The 23348-nt window shown below is 37.1% G+C and overlaps 1 long non-coding RNA gene across 2 annotated transcripts in view; it reads left to right on the top strand.

Moving 5' to 3' along the window:
- LOC145511511 (uncharacterized) overlaps positions 1-23348 on the top strand; it is a 533216-nt gene that overhangs the window by 377138 nt on the left and 132730 nt on the right. The window contains exon 16 of one of the 2 annotated variants that reach the window (XR_014057910.1): positions 13934-14770. The exons of the other annotated variant lie outside the window; for it this stretch is intronic. This is a non-coding gene — a long non-coding RNA (uncharacterized LOC145511511). Of the gene's footprint in view, positions 1-13933; positions 14771-23348 lie in introns of those variants that run through there. 2 annotated transcript variants of the gene reach the window in all.

Here is a 23348-nt window from a genome sequence, read left to right as displayed (position 1 = left end):
ATTGTATTTCCTTTCTTATAGTATAATATATATATTCAAAACAAATTATGCAGTATAACATTTATATATAGATAAGTGCACAAATTATAAATGATTGAATTTTCACGAATTGAATATATCTTTGTAGCCCAGAGCCTGCCTGACTAGTACCTTATAGCCCCCCCTCATATTTCTTTACAATCACAATCCCCTCAGGGTTAATTTGTGTTCTGATTGCTAACATTATAAATTAATTTTGCCTTGTTTTGAACTATAGATATATGGAGTCATGCAAAAAATACACACACACATATAGTTATGTGTGTGTGTGCAATATATTATTATATTTTATATATATATATATATTCATTCCTGATTGGAGAGTCTATAACCGATAGACCTACTGTGAATATTCTTGTATCAATATTTATCTTTTATGTCTTTGTTTAACAAACGTAGACTTTTGTTTAGGGTTCACATCTTGATGTAGAATTGCTCAATAATGGAGAACACTTCTATATTGCTTATAAATAGGTTCTGTTTTCAGAAAACATTATTAATCAGTGATTACGCCACTTTGACACGCATCAGCACTGTATGAGAATGCTGCTGCTGCTGCTGCTAAGTCGCTTCAGTCGTGTCCGACTCTGTGCGACCCCATAGATGGCAGCCCACCAGGGTCCCCCGTCCCTGGGATCCTCCAGGCAAGAACCCTGGAGTGGGTTGCCATTTCCTTCTCCATTGCATGAAAGTGAATAGTGAAAGTGAAGTCGCTCAGTCGTGTCCGACTCTTCGCGACCCCATGGACTGCAGCCTACCAGGCTTCTCCATCCATGGGATTTTCCAGGTATGAAAATGGTTTTTACCTTTTCACAAGTTATCACAAGATCTCAGAGAACTGCAACTACTGAAGTGAAATTCTGACACCAAAAACAGTTATCTATTGCCTCTGCTTTGTCCCTTAAGAGTTTCATTTTTGTTTGTCTCGACTTTCCAAATAAATTTTGAGATATTGAAGGGAATCAAAACAACTTGATCTTTTCTCAACATTCCATAATGCTAGACATTTATTAAGTTTGAACTTATTCTAATGTTGTAAATTTATTAAAATATTTGAGATAACCTATTTAAACTTTAAAAAATTGTGCAAGCAAAGAAACTTTTCCTCATGAGGAAAAGTGAAAACTTTAAAAACATTTCACATTTGCTAATGCATAAATACTATTTTGTATTTTATTACTGTATTCCTTGTTCTTAAATGATCATTGAAACCTTGCTCTTCTAAATTTTCATCTTTCAACTGAATAACCAGGACACTTTTCCTTAAAAACAATAATTATCAATTATCCTGACAACTATAGGTATTGCTGTCTTGTGTTATTAAACAGTCCATATGTAGGAAATTTCTTGGGAGTTCTCAGGTCACCTATGTGCTATTAAAATAGCTCCATAATTCATTTCAAAGCTGATATATTAGGTTCCACGTTATTGTCAAAAATGTTTCTGATTTTCTGACTGAACTATGTTAGAAGTCTTTGAAAAACACATTGAGAGGAAAATGAGAAATTGTGCCTGGGCTTGCGTCATATCTACATAAACATTTTTTTAAGTTCTACTCTGACACATGCAATCTTGATTGAAGCCAATGCAAACTATTGCAAAGTTGTGGGAAACCTTCGCTTGGCCATGAATGAAACGAGCCCATGGCATTTATATCAGGAAAGTAAAGAGTTTAAAAGGTTTTGAGACCCAAGACTGGGCAAGACTACAAGCTGAGAAGTTCTGTAATTCATGGTTCATTTCCTCTCAAACATATGCATATTGACATTCTTTAAAACTTCAGAGAACTTACTCATGCCTTTCCATGCACGTAACACAAGGTGCAGGCAAGGAGTCTTATGATTTGTACAAGCACAGCATTTTGAAAATCCCAAGATATCTTGTGTACTTTTTTATCTTCACAGTAGGAGTACAACTGGAAGTTCTAAATCAGGAGTGTGAATGCATTGCAGTGTTACAAATATTTGAGAAATAGTAAAGGAAATATGGATTAATTACCTAGGATTCTGTTATCACATCCCACTCAAGTTACTGTTAACCATAGCATTGCATTAGGGTGTAGATACCTGCTGTTTTAGAAAACTGACAGAGATACAAACCACCTTAAAATGATAGATGGAATAGTACAATAAAAATGAAGCCCTATTTTTATCGAGTTATTCTGAATCAAATGTATGGAAAGAGCAGATCATCCAGTAGTACTACAGAGCTCCTATTTACAATTCTGGAAGCAGAGATCCAAACAGATTGATTTAATCTTTATTTATTTATTCAACAAACAAATATTAAGTGTTTGCTATCACAATTCAATAAGGGAAAGGCTACCCACTCCAGTATTCTGGCCTAGAGAATTCCATGGACTGCATAGTCCCATGGAGCCGCAAAGAATCGGACACAACTGAATGACTTTCACATCACAATTCAATACTATAATAGCATTTAATATAATAATATCTGCATATAATAATAAATGCATTTGCATTGTGGTCCTGCCAAAGAGGAGAAATTAGTGGCGTTAGTGGTAAAGAACTCACCTGCCAATGCAGGGGACTTAAGAAACTCGGGTTCAATCCCTGGGTTGGGAAGATCCCCTGGAGAATGGCATAGCAACCCACTTCAGTATTCTTGCCTGGAAAATCCCATGGACAGAGAAGCCTGGTGGGCTACATGTCCATAGGATTGCAAAGAGTTGGACGTGACTGAAGTGACTTAGCACACACAGAAAGTGAAAAGACCACGCCTGCCGGTACAGGAGACATAAGAGATGGGAGTTCCACCCCTGGATCAGGAAGATCCGCTGGAGGAGGGCATGACAACTTATTCCAGTTTTCTTGCCTGGAGAATCCCAAGGACAGAGGAGCCTTGTGGTCTACAGTCCATAGTGTCGCAAAGAGTCAGACACGGCTGAAGTGATTTGGCACCTGTGCCAAAGATGAGAAATTAAGTATATGGATTCGTCTCAGGGTTAAATGCTTTACTGTCCCTTTTAGAGCCATAGCTCATGACTCCAAACTTCTTGTTATATTCTTTTTCTACTCTGCCATATAGCTTATACTTGTAGGTTAAAAACATATAAGTTGTATTCTATTGAGTTGGCCAAAAACTTTATTCAAGTTTTTCCATAAGATGTTATGCAGAAACCCTGATGAACTTTTTGGCCAACCCAATATATTACTTGAAGTGATGTTTTTTATTAGAATAAAACATGTCCTTAGAAGGGTACTAGCTTAGTCTTACTGTGCATTACTGAATTGGATTACTCTTCATTATAAACACCTCTAGAAGAATACTCTTAAAATTTTGTGTTTTCAATATTGCTTAGTAAATAATGGTCTACTAGTGTTAATATCATATGTACTGTAATTAATTCATAGTAGGCAAAAGGACGGAGAAGGCAATGGCAACCCACTCCAGTGTTCTTGCCTGGAAAATCCCAGGGACGGGGGAGCCTGGTGGGCTGCCGTCTATGGGGTCGCACAGAGTCGGACACGACTGAAGCAACTTAGCAGCAGCAGCCAGCAAAAGGAGAATATGTCTACTCTTTTGTTGTTGCATTGTGTAAATATAGGTTTATTGAAATTGTGTGTGGCTTACATAACTCTGAAATGTATTTCAATATGTCTTTTTCATATGAAAGATAAAGCTGCTAAATTCAGTTTAACTTACAAAATAATGTATATCAGTTTACATCTTATTTTAAAACACTATAGACTCTTCCTATTTTTATTTATGGATTCCACTTTTTAAATGATCAAACAGAATTGCTTCAGCATATTTTTCCTATTGAAATGGTGCTCATAAAATAAAAGTAAAAATTCATCTTTCTGTTTAGTATAGCCCTCATACCCAGATAAGTGGGGCTTGGCCCTATATTTTAGAAGGCTCCACTGATTATGAACACAAACACAGATGAACTTCATTAAGGAACACAGGCATGTCACCTTCTTCGGATTGGTAACGTAGTACAGGCACAGTTACACAGATGCCCCTAAACATGTACTCTCAAAATGAGCATAGTTCAGGCCCCAAGAAACTGCTTTTCCGCTTTTGTTGCCTTTGTTTTTAAAATAAAAAGTAACTGTATCCAAATGATATGAAGGGTTGTGAGTGATATTACTGCCCAGGAGGCAGAATGTGAAAGAATTTAAGTGAGATTTCTTAAAGTAAGAAATAAATTTTTACATAACAAAGTATTATTTCCAGTTGGGTCAAGCATTCATTTTCTTGCTTCTCTTTGTATTTCAATTTGTGATTCTAGAGGGACCACGAATTAGCAGATGTAACAACTTTACAATATTGAGTAACTATGGAAAAGATCAAAAGATCTCTGCAAGGAGATCAAACCAGTCAATCCTAAAGGAAATCAGTCCTGAATATTCATTGGAAGGACTGATGCTGAAGCTGAAGCACCTGATGTGAAGAACTGACTCATTGGAAATGACCCTGATGTTGGGAAAGATTGAAGGCAGGAGGAGAAGGGGACAAAAGAGGACTAGATGGTTGGATGGCATCGCTGACTCGATGGACATGAGTTTGAGCAAGCTCCAGGAGTTGGTGATGAACAGGGAAGCCTGGCGTACTGCAGTCCATGGGGTCACAAAGAGTTGGACACAACTGGGTGACCGAACTGAACTGATGGAAAAGAGAATAGATACACTGTATTAACAGGTTTTAGGTTAATTTATGCTTGTATTCAGTCACCAAGTCATTCCTGACTCTTTGTGACCCCATGGGCTGTAGCACACCAGGCCTCCCTGTCCCTCACCATCTCCTGGAGTCTGCCCAAGTTCATGTCCATTGAATCAGTGATGCTATCCAACGATCTCGTCCTCTGTTGCCCTCTTCTCCTTCTGCTTTCTGTCTTTCTCAGCATCAGGGTCTTTTCCAATGAGCTGGCTCTTCTCATCAAGTTGGCTAAACTATTAGAATTTCAGCACCAGTCCTTTCAATGAGTATTCAGGGTTGATTTCCTTCAGGATTGATTGGTTAGGTCTCACTGCTGTTCAAGGGACTCTCAGGACTCTTCTCCAACACCACAGTTCCAAAGCGTCGATTCTTTGGCATATAGTTGAAATCTCACGTCCGTACGTGATTGCTGGAAAGACCATAGCCATGACTATTAGGACCTTTGTCATCAAAGTGATGTCTTTTTTTTAAATACTCTGTCTAGTTGTCTCATAGCTTTCCTTCTAAGAAGTAGTCATCTTCTGATTTCATGCAGTCACCATCCACAGTTATTTTAGAGCCCAGGAAGAGGAAATCTCTCCCTGCTTCTGCCTTTTCCCCTTCTATGCTGTGTGGGTCTTATTTATCCTCTTGCCTTGAAATCCACAAATGTTACGGGGTATGTCTGCTTCTATTTAGAATTTAGCTTGCCAAAAAGGGCAAGTTCTAAACTATGCCAGATACCTGGAAGAAACAAGAAATTTCAGTTACAAACATTAATTCTGGCATTTAAGACACTTGGTGGTATTATCCTGGATATCTTTTCAGCATTGTTCCTAGAACTGACTGTCCCTGAGACAAGAATTTGTGTGCATGGAATGTATTAAGGCAGAACAACCAGGAACCAGTAAGGAAGAAAAAGACATAGGAGAGACATTAAAGTGACATTAATGTGGGATACAGTGTCAGGTGGGAAGAACCTCAGTGTGATTCCATGGTGGTGCTCTGGAGTTTGAAGTACACATTGCTGTTGGTGCTGCTGTCAACAATGGAGCTGGGTTCTTATACTGTGGCACTAATCAGTCTCTGAGTAGGGCGGCAGAGGAGTGGGAACATAAACACCCAGGACCTTCTCTGTCTTTGCTGGGAAAGCAGCCCCAGTAACTTGAGGTCAGTTCTCCAAAGGTAATTGTAGAATTTGGATGGATAACTGCCAGTGTCCGCTACCCCCAATACTTTCTCTTATGCCCTTGTGAGAAAGTTTGAGTCCCCTCTCTCTCACTGGGGCCTATCAAGTGTTCTGAGAAGGTTACTGTGAATAAACTGTTTAAATCAGAGTTGCATAAGCTAATGCATCTAGGAACCATTTTGTCATGTGTCTGTCAGTATCCAGGGGAATGCATTTTGAGAAACACTTTTCTAGGATTTGTATGATTTATTTCTTATTTTTTCCTAAAACTATATGCTGTCTTTTAACTTTCTCAGTTTACGTTAGCCCCTTTATATGAAATATAATTTTTCATTAGAAAAAATGCTGTAGAATGCTTTTCTGTCTTGTGTGATACACATCACCAACAACAAAGGTTTATGCTTTTGTGTTTTGTTTTGTTGGTGGCTATGTATACAGCACCTCCTTGCTTTCCTGCTTTCCCCACATTACCTGCAAAGATAAGACAGTATTTAGATTTCAAATACAATGTTTAGCACTACTACAAAGAATAAACAGAGATGGGTAACTAATACGTATATATTCAATTGACCTAATTAAACATCACTTAAGATTTTATACTGATTTTCCCCCAAAATTTTTATCTGAATATCTGGGCTAGGAAATTTTGAAGTTAATATCAACACTGAATATTTCCCAAGCCAAAAAGAAATAAAAATCAAACACAGTTCAGCTTCTTTTGTGGCCAATATGTGCTAAACCAAAATGGTCATCTAATTCTGAAGAAGTTATCAGCAGTGAACACAGGAAAATGATGCCAAGGAGTTAAGTATATAGACAGATTTCTTACCTGTTTTGAGGACTATCTATAATACAAGTTGACATAAGTGATTTAAGCACATATTAGCCTTAAGATATTACTGTTTAAAAGATCTGAAGTGTTTTTATTTATTCTAAATAGGAAAAATAATGATCAGAGTTCAAAAAGACAAAGATTTTGCATGCTTAATTCAGTGATAACGCTTAGAGCATATATAAATAAAATTTTCAGGGAGAAAATTGAACCAAATCACTAAGGAGTAGTAGTCTACATTCTATTTTTATTATCAGTTTATTGATATGAACATCATTAGAACCTGATGTTTTTTACGAAAGAGTAAATGTCACATAATCTGTGGGGATTTGCCTGAGAAATGGGACGAGAAGTCAGTAATGGTCCAAGGAGATGAAATATCCCAAAGCCCATTGGGGAGTCCTGACGATGCAGTGGTTTGGACCAGCCATCCCTCTGCTCAGCTGCTGCAGGGGTTGACTTTTTGATCTCTCCCTCCAATGACCTTACTCACTCCATGCCTTCACTATCACTTGGGTTCATGACCCCCAAGTCTAAATCTCCAGTTCTAAACTCACTCACAGGTGCAAAACTACATGTAGTTAAAATTGTCATTTTTTTTTTTTTTTTTTTGCCTCAGGTCTCTCAAATTCAAGATATCCCAAACCAAACACATTAACGTCTCTGAATTGTGTTTTTACATTAACTCTTTGGGTTAATTTCCTTACTACCTATAGTTTCCCATGTTACAAACCTTTTTTAAAAATTTCTGATTCTCAAATCCCCTGTCCAATCCATTTTGTATTAGTCGATTTCACTTTCTAATCATCTTCTCTGTTTATACAGCTCTCCTAGTCCAGGATCTTAGCTATTCTAGAATGTTGTAAAAGCCCTTCTGACTTGTCATTCAAACCCAGTGTTTCTCCTCTCAGATTTATCTTTTTTCAGTATTATCAAGGTTATTTTCCCAATACAAAGATGAGTTAGATTATGTAACACCTTTGTTTAGAACAAACAAATCCATGAGTACACAGCAATTGCCTTTGGTATCTCCTCCCTGCTGATAGAATGAAATCATATCTCTTCACAACTGTTTCATTTTTCTCACTTCTCCTCCACCTCATTTCTCTTATGCCGTACTAGAAATCTCTTGCTTTTTCTGAATATTTCCAAGTATTCCATACATTTTCACACCTTCATGCTCTTACCACTACTTAGAGACAACATCCACAGGCACTGGAAGAAAAGTGAGTTTAGCAAGGGGTATCGTTCGCTCAATAATAAAATAATGCTCAACAATTATTGAGCTTTCCTGATATGCCAGGTACTGTGGTAGCCCTGCCTGTGGATTATCTCTGAATCCTCACAACCTTCTGAGGCTCATTGCTTTTTCAAGGAGGGAAGGGAAGCTCTGAAAGATTATGTCACTTGTACAATGTCTTACCAGTAGTGAATAGCGGCACTGCTTCACCAAAGGCTAACAGAGATGGTTAAGTAAGGATGTGTCAAGTATCATGAACAAGTCACCTCGTAAGCACAATATTACAATTAGCGGAATCTTCTCCGCTTTCTCCCTTTCTCTCCTTTCTTCTCACAAAGAGACATTTCTGACGCCAGCATCTCTGAGAGGATGGGTGCTAGCTCCAAACTAACATTTGTCAAACATGAAACAGTTAACTTTGAACTTGGAGGAGGGAAGGGACCGTGAAGAAAGGTGTTCAGTGTGGTGCTCAGAGCAGGTGCAGATGCAGGAGTTTTGCAGACGATTTTGAAGCCTCACTTCATTCCTTATCCTGTGTGTGATTTTGGACAAGTCATTTTTCTAGAGCCTCAGACAGCCTAAGTTCTAAAACAGGCCTGAAATACCTACTCTGGAAAGCCTACTTGAATATTCAATGGGGATTAAAAAAAAACACAAAAAAACAAAACCTCAATGGGTAATTTCAGTCAGGGGTGGGCACACATGGCTGTTCAGAGTGAGGTTTTGTTCTCCCGTTGCAGAGACTGGAATACCTAGTCTTGGACAGAGAGGGGGCTTCCCAGGGAAGCCACTTACTTTTTAAGATGTTGGTAAAATCTGTTTTTTTATGAAAACTTCCCTGATCATTTCATCACCTCTGATCTGAAAACATTTTGCTTAAACCTTTGACTAGTACTTGATTTATATTAAAGTGAGTTATGTGTACATTTTGATCTTATTCATCTTTGCATCATTAAAGCTCAGTAAATGCTTAAGAAATTTTCATCAAACTACAATAAATTATTCAACTTAAATCAGAAATAATCTAATTTAAGAAGAATATACTTCCAGAATTGTGTGAGTTTTAGAAATAGATGAGTGAATGGTAAAGTTTATATTTAGACTAAGGGATAAATCAGGTGATATTTTAGATTATCCAAAGCCATCGGTTTACTTCTGTGCTCCTGTTGATGTAAAGTGAAGCTCACACTTTATATTTGCCTTAACTGATTTCAACAAGCATTCATTTAGTGTTTCATTTAGAATTTGTGATTCTTTCATACGTAAAACAAAGGTAACAAGTCTTATCCTCTGTGTTCTCAAAGACATTTGTCAGACTCTTGTCAGAGATATGATTTCTGAAGGGAAAAAAAAAGTTCTTGTGTGTGCTTTGTTAGAATAACCCTCATCTGAAACATCTTGTATTATTAGGCATATATTTGCGTACAGCTGAGGAAGAAAAAGCCCAAGGCACTACCCAAACATATAAGAACGGTAATCACAACTATAAAATAGTATCTCCCTCCATATACACTGTTCTTTTTTGAATCACAAAAGTACCAGAAGAAAAATAGCTCATGTTTTCCCTAATATCTCAGATACATCACATCCTTCTACATCACTCTCAATTGTGAGAACCAGATCTTTAGATAAAATAGTCAGGTCAAGCCTTTTGCCATGTTTAAATGACAGTACTCTTCGTATTTTGACCACAATGTAAAATCTCCCTAGAGTATGACAATTGACATTCTTTAGCACAGGGAAGCCATTAACATCTGTCATGTGACTGCTCGGAGGATAATGAGAAACTTCGGACTTGTGGGCTGGAAAGAAATGACTTTAATCTTAGTAAGATAAATCTAAATAATACAAAAGCAGTGGGAGTGTTGCTAAATATTTCTGGAGACCCTTGAAGCGCTTCGGGAAAAACATGAATCATGTTAGTAATGATTTTGCTTCTCTGTCTCCTAACTCTGACAATTTAAAAATATCATGCAGGCGTGACCTGTGTTTTAAACTCTACCTGTACTTCCAGGAGGCTGTCCTCGGGGCTTTGCCTGCAGGGAGGTCACCAGGAGTCGATGCCAATCAGGCAGGGTGCCTCACAGGCAGCAGGTTACCTCCAGGACTCTCACGGCACAGGCAGATTTTAGAACAGCAGAAACACTAGTAGTGTGTTGAAACAAAACAAAATACGATTGTTTATCATACTCTTTAAGAGGAGCATAAGGTTTTTCTCGAAGTCCTTAACCCTCTGCTCCTGTCCAGCAAATGCACTCAACCGAGCTAGCAGGCTATGTATATTCGGGGCTCATCACAGGGATCTCTGATGGGTCGAGATTAAAGGGAAGGTTAAGTTTTCACCCTGAAGTTCTACTTTCTGTCAGATCTTTTAATGTAATCTTAACATCCATTCTGTTTAATAATCTTTTGTCAGATAGACATAAATAAAGCATAAATACATGCAATGAATTAGCTTTCTAATGGAAAGAATCCTTGCCAAGATTCTGCAGTGATCTGGTCAATGGAGATAATATGGTGCATTAGAACAGTAGCTGGCAGTCCATTGTTCTCTGAATAGGTATAGATTTAGCATTTATGGGAGCCTTTGAATAGGATGGAACAAAACAGTGAGTAGCCAACAGTCCTTTGTAGATTTGAATTTTAGTTAGAATTTTAATTAGAATTTAGAATTAGGATTTTAGTTAGAATTTTATATCAGGTCAAGTAAATTTCTTTTTGTTAATACTAGAAAATTTGTAGTCAGATTTCAAAAAATAGCATGCATTTCTTTGCATATAAACTTTCGCCTAAACATTGTTGATTCTGTATATAAATAACATTAAAAATAATTGGAAGCCCTATTTTTACCTGTGCACTAGTTAAATTTTTTCTCGAGTGAAGGAAAAAGGTTTGCTTTGTGTTTCCCCTAAGACAGTGAAATTACTTGAGTTTACTGAAAAGGCCTGGACATTGAAGCTGCGAGTTGTGTTCTGGTCTTGCCTTTCTATTTGACTTTGGGCAATTTACTCACTTTCTCAAGTTCACAATTTCATCTTTTGTGTTTGAAGATTCGAGATCCCATGATCACAGAAGTTCCTTTCATCTCTAGAGTTTTATGAAAGAGCATCATGATATGACCCTGTCTTTCACCATCCTAAGTTGGTCATGCAAGACATCAAGCCTGTTTACATAATTTTGCAGTTTACATTTTTTAGTGATGATATTCTTATGGTACTTAATTTTAATCAAGTTTTCAGAATTATCTTAATTAAGGTTTATCTGTGTTCTCTTGTTGGAATTCAGTGAACAACTTGTATTGTCCCTCTCTCCTAAATTATCATTCACTTTTCTTTTTTGCCTACACCTCTTTTCAAGGTTAAAACTTGATTATCGATAGCACACATGTCTCTGAATAGTTCCTAAAATAGTGAGGGACAGTCTCTATGGCTCCTTGAAGTTCTTTCTTCTGCCCATTTTCTTTTGGCTTTACTGTGGCCTCATTCTTTTTCCCCTTTTCCTCTCCATATCGCAAAGACCAATCTTTTTTCTGATTCCTAGGCACTTTGACAATACTGCTTCACAGAACACGCACCTTGGCACAGAAGTGCGCTATCGCCTGCCCTAAAGTTAACGTGTGGCAAGGATGTGTGAAAGGATGCTTAGCTTGGTATTGTCACAGAGTGGGCAGCCCATAAATGGAGATTACTTTCCCCTAATGGGAGATGTTCCCTGTTGTATTGCTGTAAATCTCAATTTCACCGATCAAGGCTTTTTCCTAGATTTACCATAAAATTATTTAGTCAGGACTGAAGAGTGTAGTGGGTAGTTGTAGCAGAGACACTTGATATCTGTATTCCTTATCTGTCTCATTTTTTTGGCCACTTGTCCTGTTTCAGGCATTCTTGAGATGACCAGTTCTGCTTTGGCCCTGACAGTCTGAATGCAGGTATCACTTGACTCCATTTCCTCTTATGATCACATTGAGGATTTCTCCTCCTGCCCTGGGGCTTCCTTGTTGATACTGAGGCATAAGATCCCAAAGGATCTGCTTGGCATTTACACAAGTACAGTCCAGAAGTTCAGATGGGAGGAGAGGAGGAATAGAAGCCTAAGGGCTGGAAATGAACACTCTGCAGAACAAATCTTTCTGACAAATGCAAAATGACACTACAGATACAGTCTTCCCCTTTCCTTGACTTAGAGAAACTTTCCACTTCTAAGGAACAAGAAGGATCTTCCAATATTCAGCAATCATTTGCACTTTATACCAACTCCATATAATGCCCACTTATTAGCTCATCTATTCTCTGCTTCATTCTCCTCTCACTCTTGAGTTTGCATTCTCTTATAAAATAGAAGGGCATGAGCTTTTGTTTCAGACTTTTTTTCTGCAGGACTAAGACATTGGTCAATTTAGACAATATTTATGAACATATAGAACCATTTGTGGTCTGATGAATTGTGATAAAGTGGATGTAGGATAGTGGAAGATTATGGAGGTCACTTGCATTAACTAGTTACCTATACCTCCTGTAGGTCCTGCCTGACTTTCTTAAATGTCGTGCTCTATGGCACGGTAGAAATGCACTGAGATAGAAAAAGCAGCACTTATTAGTTCATTAGCATTCTCTGTTTCCTGTTTTGCAGATGAGAGCCTTTCCCAAATGAGAAGGGCAAAAATATTATTGAAACCAAATTTGCTTCCCAGATTTGTTTTTTTAAGATATACTCATTTAAAAATGCTTTTTATATTATTTCAATAGAGGTAGGTAGTAGGAAAAAATTTTAGAAGTACAACATTGACTGTAAATTAATGTTGCAAGAGAATGTAGATCTTTTGTCTCTGTATACAACAGTTTCAACCTCACATCTGCCAAATTCTCGTGGAAACAAACAGGTTTTTAGAGAAACAAGAAAGTAAATATTCACATACTCCACAAATACTTGAATGTCTGCTCTAGGTGAGGTACTGGAAATTTAGCAGTAAATAAAATAAGCCAGATTCCTGCTTTCATGGAGCTTATGTTCCAGAGGAGTGAAATAGACAACTGTGAAGAGTACACAGAAATGTTAACAAGGTAACTTTTAAAGTAAGGACACAGTGAGGATAAGAAACAGTGATGTGGAATGTAAATGTTGAAGGAAACTGCTTTAGATTAGTGTTAAGTGGACAAACTTCTTTATGAAGGTGACAAGAGCACTGAAATTTTCCTAGAAGCTGGCTAAGCAATACCTAGGCTAGAGATTTCCAAACCAAGAGAAAATCAAGTGAAAGATCTAAAATGGGTTATAAATTAGTACAGAAAAGGGAAAGAAAAAAGCTTGTATGGCTTGAGGGTGATGCCCAGAGCTATAGCGTGAAAAGAGATAAGACAGATTAGAAATTACCAGCATTTCATTTCAGGCCACATTTATGTATTTGAGCTTATTCTAAGTGCAGTCAAAATCCATTAAAGGTTTTAATATCATATAAAAGAACATATAATCCATTTCATTGGACTCTTGCAATAGTTGGATACTGATACTAAAAAGTCTAAAAATGATTTTTTAAAACAGAAACTTTATTTTTATCAGAGCAGATTTAAATTCACAGCAGAATTGAGGGGAAGGTACAGAGAGATGCCTGATATACTCCTGCTCCACACATTCATAGCCCCCACTATTATAGCATCCCCCACTAGAGTGATACATTGGTTACAACTGAGCAACCCACACAGACACATCATGATTACCCAGTGTTCATAGTTTACATTAAGATTCACTTGTGATTTTTTTTACATTCTACCAGTTGGGACAAATGTATACTGACATGTATTCATCATTATGGTATTGTACAGTGTTTTCAGTCTCCTAAGAATACCGTGTGCCCTGCCTATTAAACCCTCCCACCATCTTAACCTATAACAACAGCGTTGTATGTGTGTGTGTGTTTAAATGATGCATTTGTTGTTTTTCTTTTGTTTGTTGCCCCTCCCCCACTGTGCAGCATGTGGGATCTGAGTTCCCTGACCAAGGATCGAACCTGTGCCCCGTGCAGTGGAAGTGGGAAGTCTTAACACTGGACTGCCAAGGAAGTTCCTCTAACAACCACTTTTTATTGTTTCTTTGGCTTTGCCTTTTCCACAAGGCCATATAGTTGGAATCCATTCAGCATGCAAACTTTTCGGGATCTCTCCTGTCACTAATACTGTGCATTGAAGGGTCTTCTGTGTCCTTTCATGGCTTGATAGCTCATCCCTTTTTAGCACTTAAAAATATTCCATTGTCTGAATGTGCCACAGTTTACTTATCCGTAAGAATGAATATCTTGGTGGCTTTCAAGTTTGGGCAATTATTAATGAAGCTGCTATTATTAATAACCGTGTGCAAGTTTTTGTGTGGACATAAATTTTCAGCTCCTTTGGGTAAATGGCAAGGAGCACAATTGCTGGATAATGTGTTAAGATCGTGTTTAATTTTGTAAGAAACCACCAAGCTGTCTTCCAAAGTGGCTGTATCATTTTGCATTCTTACCAGCAGCGAATGAGAATTCCTGTTACTGCACATATTCATGCATATGGATTTTAGCCATTCTGATAGACACATAGTGATATCTTATTATTATTTTAATTTTCATATCTCCGATGACTTAAGGTGTGAAGCATCTTTTCATATGTTTATTTGCAATTTTACATTTTCTTTAGTGAGGTGACTACTAAGGTCTTTGATCCATTTTTTAATTGGATTGTTTGTTTTCTTGTTGTTGAGTTTTAAGAGTTCTTTTTATATTTTGGATAACAGTCCTTCATCAGATGTGTCTTTTGCAAATATTTTCTCCCAGCCTGTGACTCTTTTTCTTGTTATCTTCACACTGTCTTTCAGAAAGTAAAAGTTTTACTTTTTAATGCGATCTAGATTATCAATTCTTCCTTTCAGGAACTGTGCCTTTGATGTTGCATCTGAAAAGTCATAATCAAACCCAAGATCATCCGAATTATCTCCTTGTCTTCTTCAAGAAGTTTGATAGTTTGGGGTCTTACAGTTAGGTTTGTGATGAGGAAGTTCAGTTGTTGTAACAGATTTTTTTCCATTGTATTGCTTTTGCGGTTTTGTCAAAGATCAGTTGACTTTATTTATGGGGATCTGTTTCTGGGCTTAATATTCTGTTCCAAAATTGATCTATTTGTTTGTTATTTCACCAATACCACACTGTCTTTATTATTATAGTGTTATAGTAAGGCTAGAAGTCAGATAATATCTGTCCTCTAATTGTTTTTCTCCTTCTAAAATGGATTGGCTATTCTTGGTTTGTTGCCTCTCCGTATATACTTAAGAATAAAATTGTTTATGTCTTTAGAATAACTTGCTGGGATTTTATTTGGAATTGTATTGACTCTATAGATAAAATTTGGAAGAACTGACATCTTAACAGTATTTAGTCTTCCTATACATGAACGTGGAATATATATCCATTTATTTAATTATTCTTTTATTTCATTCATCAGTGTTTGGTAGTTTTCTTCATGTATCATATATATCTTACGCATATTAGATTCATACCTAAGTATTCATTTTTAGGGGTGCTAATATAAATGATATTATGTTTTTAATTTCCAATTCTACTTTTAGATTGCTGATATATAGAAAAATAATTGACTTTTATATATTAACCTTTAATCTTGCAATCTCACATTCTCTTATTAGTTTCAGGAGTATTTTTTCAATTCTTTCCAGTTTTCTCCATAGAGAGTCATTTGATCCATGAACAAAGACAGTTTTATGTCTTCCTCCCCATTCTGTATATCTTTAATTTCCTTTTCTTATCTTATTACATCAGCTAGAATAATGAGGGGGGGCACCCTTACCTTGAACCTGATCTTACTAATTTCTTAACCAACACTAATGCTATGCTACATCTGGGTTTCTTAAATTTCGATTTCTAAAATTATTTTTATTGCTTAAGCTAGTTGAGTCAGAGCTTCCTATTACTTGCAGCGAGATGGTAAACTGAGAAAAATCTATGCTTCACTCCTCCCCTGTGGAGAAAAAAAAAGCCTTACAAACTAGAAATGGAGTGCAAGCAAGGTGAAAATATAATTCCATATTGCACTACAAAAACAGTAACTTAAGGGACAGTAAACTCAAGAAATGTTTTAGGTGTTTCTGTTAAAGTGTATCTATTGCCTCCATCTAAACACAGTTTACCTTCCCTAACAGCCAATGAACCCTGTGTACACTTTGCCTATGCTGTTTATGTTCTTACTTATAGTTGCATATGATTTTGTCTTATGTGTCCAGCTTATAATCTTAAAAGTCCATATTTTTACTGCTTGTGCAAGTGTGTACTTTTATACCAGTAAGAACTAAGAAAGCCTTTTTCAAATAAATGAATAAATTGTATAAAGGGTTTTAGGATGTCAGAAGAAGGTGAAGTCATTGAAAAGAGGCTTACCCTACTTCATAAATAGAGTTAAGATAACTAGAAAAGGCATCAAAGGAAAATTTGAGCTGTAGCTTGAAAGATTTAGGGAAGTTTGAATAAGTAAATAGACTAAAATTTGAAACAGAGACATTAAGTTATGTGGAAAGTGATATTTTATATTATAGAAATGTGAATCTAGAGGGAAGATGAATAGACAAAAGGAATATTTAGAGAAAAATTGAAGAATTGTGTAGCTGTAATGACAGGTAGAGATAGAACTGGATAAATAGTTTGGAGTCAAATTGGGAGGATCTTGAATGCTTAAGAGTTTACCATTGCCCTCTAAGAATTCAGTTCAGTTCAGTTCAGTCGCTCAGTCGTGTCCGACTCTTTGCAACCCCATGAACCGCAGCATGCCAGGCCTCTCTGTCCATCACCAACTCCCGGAATCTACCCAAACCCATGTTCATCGAGTCGGTGATGCCATCCAACCATCTCATCCTCTGTCGTCCCCTTCTCCTCCCGCCCCCAATCCTACCCAGCATTAGGGTCTTTTCCAATGAGTCAGCCCTTCGCATGAGGTGGCCAAAGTATTGGAGCTTCAGCTTCAACATCAAACCTTCCAGTGAACACCCAGGATTGATCTCTTTTAGGATGGATTGATTGGATCTCCTTGCAGTCCAAGGGACTCTCAAGAGTCTTCTCCAACACCACAGTTCAAAAGCATCAATTCTGCGGCGCTCAGCTTTCTTCACCGTCCAACTCTCACATCCATGCATGACCACTGGAAAAACCATAGCCTTGACTAGACGGACTTTTGTTGGCAAAGTAATGTCTCTGCTTTTAAACATGCTATCTAGGTTGGCCATAACCTTCCTTCCAAGGAGTAAGCGTCTTTTAATTTCATGGCTGCAGTCACCATCAGCAGTGATTCTGGAGCCCAAAAAAGTAAAGTCTGACACTGTTTCCACTGTTTCCCCATCTATCTCCCATGGAGTGATGGGACCAGATGCCATGATCTTAGTTTTGTGAATGTTGAGCTTTCAGCCAACTTTTTCACTCTCCTCCTTCACCTTCATCAAGAGGCTCTTTAGTTCTTCTTCACTCTCTGCCATAAGGGTGGTGTCATCTGCATATCTGAGGTTATTGATATTTCTCCCGGCAATCTTGATTCCAGCTTGTGTTTCTTCCAGCCCAGCATTTCTCATGATGTTCTCTGCATATAAGTTAAATAAGCAGGGTGACAATATACAGCCTTGACGTACTCCTTTTCCTATTTGGAACCAGTCTGTTGTTCCATGTCCAGTTCTAACTGTTGCTTCCTGACCTGCATACAGGTTTCTCAAGAGACAGGTCAGATGGTCTGGTATTCCCATCTCTTTCAGAATTTTCCACAGTTTATTGTGATCCACACAGTCAAAGGCTTTGGCATAGTCAATAAAGCAGAAATAGATGTTTTTCTGGAACTCTCTTGCTTTTTTGATGATCCAGCGGATATTGGCAATTTGATCTCTGGTTCCTCTGCCTTTTCTAAAACCAGCTTGAACATCTGGAAGTTCACGGTTCACGTATTGCTGAAGCCTGGCTTGGAGAATTTTGAGCATTACTTTACTAGCATGTGAGATGAGTGCAATTGTGCAGTAGTTTGAGCATTCTTTGGCATTGCCTTTCTTTGGGATTGGAATGAAAACCGACCTTTTCCAGTCCTGTGGCCACTGCTGAGTTTTCCAGTTTTGCTGGCATATCGAGTGCAGCACTTTCACAGCATCACCTTTGAGGATTTGAAATAGCTGAACTGGAATTCCATCACCTCCACTAGCTTAAGGAACTAAATTTGAAACAGAAACATTGTTATATGAACGTGACATTTTATAGAAGTACTAATTGAAAATTCTTCCTTCCTTGTCCCTTGTCACTTGAATATAGGGCCTCTTTTCAACTTTCATTTATGACTGTCCTTCTAGTTGAATGCTCTGAGCCATATGATGACTGAGGAAAACAATTTTGACTTCGGTATCTTCTGAATGTATGGTATTGCTGATGAGTATACATGGTTATAGGATTCAATACAACAGAATTCAAAAACTATATTCTTTATGACCATGCTTCTCCTCTTTGCCTATGTCTTTCCTTCTGCAGCCCCCTCTTCATTCCAGGCTACTTCTTTACTGTCCTTACTAGATTAGAGGGATGGTGTATTTTCTGCAGTTCGAATAGAGTTAGCACCTGTGGCTATACACAGAGGAAGAAGAGATTGAATGTTAATGGACTGTTAAAGGAAGAGAGGGGTGTTCCCAGGTGGTGCTACTAGTAAAGAACCCAATTCTCAATGCAGGAGATGTAAGAGATGTGGGTTCAATCCCTGGGTCAGGAAGATCCCCTGGAGGAGGGCATGGCAACCCATTCCCGTATTCTTGCCTGGAGAATCCCTTGGACAGAAGAGCCTGGTGAGACATGGTCCATAGGGTCGCAAAGAGTCAAACATGACTGAAGCAACCTAGCACTAAAGGACAAGAGAAAACTAAAATAAGCAGCAATATTACAGAAGATGTGAGCCATGAGCATTTTGAATAACTGCTACCAAATTTAATATGGAATTTTGGAAAAAATCAGGATAGTATAGAAAGCATTTCAAATATTGACTTTTCCACAGTGTAGGTCTTAAGCGATATTAAATTATGTTCTAGTGATGGTTGGTAGGCTAAGCAGTGTAGTCTGGTCACAAGCCCAAGAATACCTAGGCATAGTCCCAAGAGAAGTTTGTAATCAAATGCAGCTTGCAGAGAGAGTTTCAAATCTTACATGATTTTCATAATGAATGTTTTGGATTTCCACAGTATGTTTCTCTATGCTCATTTTCATTTAGATGGAGGGGGGAGATTTCAAGAATCTATGCCTTATATTTTTTATTTCAATTCCTTAAGGTACCCAGAATTTCCTTGCCAGAAGGATCCATGTAAAAATTAGAATCCATCTTGAAATTCAACTAAAGACTGCATCCCTAAATTGTTTCAAAAAATTGAAAGCTGAGCATATTGTAATCCTCAGAGCTGTCCCTAGACAGACAATATTGCAGAAGTTTTTGCCCATGTGTCTTTGTTTTGCAAATGAATATGCAACATTACATTAGAGAAACAAAAAAAAAATTAATCTTGGAATTGAAGAACCTTACAAATGCTGAATTGAAAAACAAGTTGGTTAACCTTCGATCAAAAGAAAAGAAGTGTCGAGTAAATTTATTTATTAATGTCTCAAATTTTATAATGATTTCCCCATTGAAGGTCAAGGGACAGGGGGAAGGGCCAGAGATTGACTGTAGTATTAAATGATGTTTTAAATGAATATTTATTGTTGTTCCTGTAAATACCATATAAAAAAGCTAAATTATTCAAATATTACTTAGAAATGTATTCTTATAAAAGGCACCAGGCACATAGCCAATATCGTTGTAAAACGAAGAGGCAACAACAACAAAAATTAAATTTGTACCATTTACAGAAACCACTGCTTAGAATACCTCTTATGACTCAAATTGTTAGAATTCTGGTATAAACACTGGTGGAATGATTCTTTGCGTTCTCATGCAGATATTGCAATGAAAATAACTTCTTGTTTGATGGGGTATAATGGATAATCTGTAGAAAAGTTTGTCTATTTTAGTCTCTTTTGAAGTTGCATTTTTAACAGCTTCTAGTGTGCTTCCTGATAAATTGAAATACATTGGGCATCCTGATTTAAATGATAAAAAGTCATAACTTTGTTTTCTACAAAGCTGAATACTAACAGTGTTTGCAAAGAGACTTGAAAAATCAAGATAAAACATTTATTCACTTCAAAATTTAGTTTGGAATATTGTAACTAAGTATTTTCTCTATGAGGGACTTTATTGCATGTAGCTTGATAAAGAGATCTTTTAATAAATAAGTTATATCTAATTGAAGACAGCTGAGAAATCTGTATGCAGGTCAAGAAGCAACAGTTAGAACTGTATATGGAACAAGAAACTGATTCCAAATCAGGAAAGGAGTACATCAAGGCCATATATTATCATGTTGCTTATTTAGCTTCTATGCAGAGTACATCATGTGAAATGCTGGGCTGGATGAAGCACAAGCTGGAATTAAGACTGCTGGGAGAAATATCAATAACCTCAGATATGCAGATGACAGAAAGTGAAGAAGAACTAAAGAGCCTCTTGATGAAAGTGAAAAAGTTGGCTTAAAACTCAACATTGAGAAAACTAAGATCATGTCATCCAGTCCCATCACTTCATTGCAAATAGATGGGGAAAACAATGGAAACAGTGAAACACTTTGTATTCTTAGGCTCCAAAATCACTGCAGATGGTGATTGCAGCCATGCAATTAAAAGATGCTTGCTCCTTGGAAGAAAAGCTATGACCAACCGAGGCAGCATATTAAAAAGCAGAGACATTGCTTTGCCAACAACAACAAAAAAATCAAAGCTATGGTTTTTCCAGTAGTCGTGTACGGATGTGAGAGTTGGACTGCAAAGAAGACTGAGTGCCAAATAATTGATGCTTTTGAACTGTGGTGTTGGAGAAGACTCTTGAGAGTCTCTTGGACTGCAAGGAGATCCAACCAGTCCATCCTAAAGGAAATCAGTCCTGAATATTCATTGGAAGGGCTGATGCTGAAGCTGAAACTCCAATGCTTTGGCCACCTGATGTGAAGAACTGATTCACTGGAAAAGACCTTGATGCTTGGAAAGACTGAAGGCAGGAGGAGAAGGGGACAACAAAGGATGAGATGGTTGGATGGCATCACTGACTTAATGGACATGAGTTTGAGTAAGCTCCGGGAGTTGGTGATGGACAGGGAGGCCTGGCGTGCTGCATGCAGTCCATGGGGTCACAAAGAGTCGGACATGACTGAGCAACTGAACTGAACTGATCAGTTGATAGCTTCACTTTCAGAGTCTTGGCAAAGAAAACCATCATATTCTGCTCAGTGGTATTAGAGAGCTAATGGCAGAAATGGAGAAATGGTTGGATTAAGAATTGATCTCCATCCTCTGCACATTCCGTAAATGAGTTCAGTTGGTCATAAAGCATGTTTCTGGCCTCTCCCTTTTCTTGCCATCCCCCATCTTATTTCTCTCATCGGTGTGTCCCTTTTAGTATTATTACCTCTGGTAATGACATTTGAGACAATGAAGTACGCTATTGAAATTTTTTATTGTTTAATAGGGGCTTTATTCTATAATTTATTCAACTTTCCAGTGTGATTTCAGTATATAACTTAACCCATTAGAGTGAGAAATTGGCACACAAATAGGTTCAGTGTTTCAGTCCCAGAATTAGTGACTAATTATAAACACAAAATTTAGTTGTCTCACTTTTTAATATGGCCCTTTTCCCATGGTACTTCAATCAAATGACATAAAATGTTTTGTTGGAGGGAGTCTTTTCAGCAGAGGGCCTCAGATTCAGCTCCACCTGCTGTCCAGCATGGCCACTCTTCTCGTGTTATTCCCAAGACTCTTTGAGGCGAAAGAGCATCAGTCATGACCTTGATGACAGAGCCTGCTCACTTGGAGTTTGAAGCTGATCCTTCCAGGCCTGAGAAAGCTTCCTTGTCACAGGCCTGGACTTTGCAGGGATCCTTTGTCTTTTTAGCAATGACTCTTCTGAGTCATTGAGATCTGAGTTGAAGTTGGTTGAGAAATTTAAAGAGGAGATAACTGTCAGGTCATATATTTTAAGAGATAATACTTACATATGTGATGTCTGCACAGATTTGTTTAAGAACTGCTAAGCTCAGAATCATGCATACCGTATTACTCGTTATAGCATTTAATGTGACTATGTTTAGTAAAACTTTTTGTAAATGGCTTTAGAATATTTTCATTTCTATCAATTTTGTTGAACATTTTAGAAATAAATTCACATTCAACTGAATGAATCCAAGATGTATTATTTAATTCCTATAGTATTACTTTACAATTCACTTAAAATTATGTTAAAATAATTATTAATTTTTAGGAGTTTTGACTTTTTTATATTTGAGAAGTTACTCTTTATGTGAAGGCCATTTGAAAATAAAAATAACTATCTACAGTGTTTACATGGCTAGTTCTTAGCTCTGCTTATTTTTCTTTCTCAGTTCCCTAATAAGCTAGAGACTTGTGGTGAATTGCCTTTAGGGACAGAACTGGGGATATCTGTTTATCCCCTTAAGAATCTGCGAATGATTTCTATTAATAAATTCTAAAAATGAGTCAATTGTGCATGGCATTCTCATCTTTCTAACTTAAATTCCTACAGAATATTTTGAGAGAAGCACAAATCTCACTTGTTCTGTAAGGACTCTATTGACCAACATTTTCTACTTTCTTTATTTGCAAATTATTTGGCAGCTAGTACTCTGATTTCTCTTTAAGTCCTTTCTCCTTTGGAATGGGAAGTTTTCCAGAAATACTGCAGTAAATGATAATTCCTTTTAAATATGTAGGCTTACTTTCATCAACTTCTCTTTAATTTTTCAACTACAACTCTCAGATTGATCAGTATCTCAAATACTGATATATATATATATATACATATATATCTCTCAAATATATATATGCTTGTTATCTTTTTCTTTTCTTATTCATCTTTAAAACTGAGTTTAAATATCAGAAGCCTTATACTTCCCATCATGAAGTGAAATTAGGAATGATTAGAAGAGAAATAGGAATGAGCTAATTATCTAAACAACATTAGCAGGCAAACAAGGATTACCATGTTAGCAACTGACATGAAGTACAGAAATCATAACAAAACAAATAGAAAAGGAGAGAGGGGAACCATATGAGGAAGAAAACTTTAAAAATAAGAAAAGGAAGAAAATGAAGAACAAGATACGACACAAAATTGACATGCAGGAAAAAAAGCTAAAATTAAAAATCTGATGATAAAAATATATTAATAAAGAAATGAAAAGTGAAATTGAGTGAATCTTCCAGAAAGTAAAGCAAAATGTCAACAAGATTGAAAACA

Source organism: Giraffa tippelskirchi, chromosome 6 (genome assembly GCF_054371585.1).
Source record: "Giraffa tippelskirchi isolate mGirTip1 chromosome 6, T2T-mGirTip1v1.2.pri, whole genome shotgun sequence".
Lineage (NCBI taxonomy): Eukaryota > Metazoa > Chordata > Mammalia > Artiodactyla > Giraffidae > Giraffa > Giraffa tippelskirchi.
This window is presented reverse-complemented; position numbering and strand designations above follow the sequence as displayed.